Source organism: Triticum dicoccoides, unplaced genomic scaffold (genome assembly GCF_002162155.2).
Source record: "Triticum dicoccoides isolate Atlit2015 ecotype Zavitan unplaced genomic scaffold, WEW_v2.0 scaffold28669, whole genome shotgun sequence".
Lineage (NCBI taxonomy): Eukaryota > Viridiplantae > Streptophyta > Magnoliopsida > Poales > Poaceae > Triticum > Triticum dicoccoides.
In genome coordinates, this window is record NW_021260418.1 from 1 (window position 1) to 1,146 (window position 1,146).

Below are 1,146 nucleotides of genomic sequence, written 5' to 3' on the forward strand. Positions count from 1 at the left end.
TTAGTGCTGGTATGATCGCATCCGACATGTTACCCCGGTCTTCGTCCCTTATCCTTGCCCCTCCCAGCTCCACTACAAAGACGATTGTACATTGCTTTGGCCGCTCCCTCTCAACTACGGAGACGAGTTTAACGCGGTTTCCACCCCTCCCTCTCAACCGCACCAGTGCACGCTTGCCGCGCCACAACGCCGACGCTGGACCCGTGAATCGTGAGCACCCAGCTATGACTTATCGCACTCGTGCAAAATAATAAAACACGGTAAATATATTACTTACACGTGCGTTTTGTTTTGCAAGCGGCGCGAAAAAAATTAAAAAGGGAATGCAACACGAGGACTTCCCAGGAGGTCACCCATCCTAGTACTACTCTCGCCCAAGCACGCTTAACTTCGGAGTTCTGATGGGATCCGGTGCTTTAGTGCTGGTATGATCGCATCCGACATGTTACCCCGGTCTTCGTCCCTTATCATTGCCCCTCCCAGCTCCACTACAAAGACGATTGTACATTGCTTTGGCCGCTCCCTCTCAACTACGGAGACGAGTTTAACGCGGTTTCCACCCCTCCCTCTCAACCGCACCAGTGCACGCTTGCCGCGCCACAACGCCGACGCTGGACCCGTGAATCGTGAGCACCCAGCTATGACTTACCGCACTCGTGCAAAATAATAAAACACGGTAAATATATTACTTACACGTGCGTTTTGTTTTGCAAGCGGCGCGAAAAAAATTAAAAATGGAATGCAACACGAGGACTTCCCAGGAGGTCACCCATCCTAGTACTACTCTCGCCCAAGCACGCTTAACTTCGAAGTTCTGATGGGATCCGGTGCTTTAGTGCTGGTATGATCGCATCCGACATGTTACCCCGGTCTTCGTCCCTTATCCTTGCCCCTCCCAGCTCCACTACAAAGACGATTGTACATTGCTTTGGCCGCTCCCTCTCAACTACGGAGACGAGTTTAACGCGGTTTCCACCCCTCCCTCTCAACCGCACCAGTGCACGCTTGCCGCGCCACAACGCCGACGCTGGACCCGTGAATCGTGAGCACCCAGCTATGACTTACCGCACTCGTGCAAAATAATAAAACACGGTAAATATATTACTTACACGTGCGTTTTGTTTTGCAAGCGGCGCGAAAAAAATT

The 1,146-nt window shown here is 51.7% G+C and overlaps 2 non-coding genes across 2 annotated transcripts; both read right to left on the reverse strand.

The window, feature by feature from the left end:
* Positions 1–320: 320 nt before the first annotated feature.
* Positions 321–439, reverse strand: LOC119345773. Its single transcript, XR_005167181.1, has one exon. It is a non-coding gene; the product is annotated as a 5S ribosomal RNA (ribosomal RNA).
* Positions 440–736: 297 nt separating this feature from the next.
* Positions 737–855, reverse strand: LOC119345775. The gene has a single exon (XR_005167182.1). It is a non-coding gene; the product is annotated as a 5S ribosomal RNA (ribosomal RNA).
* Between the last annotated feature and the right edge of the window lie 291 nt (positions 856–1,146).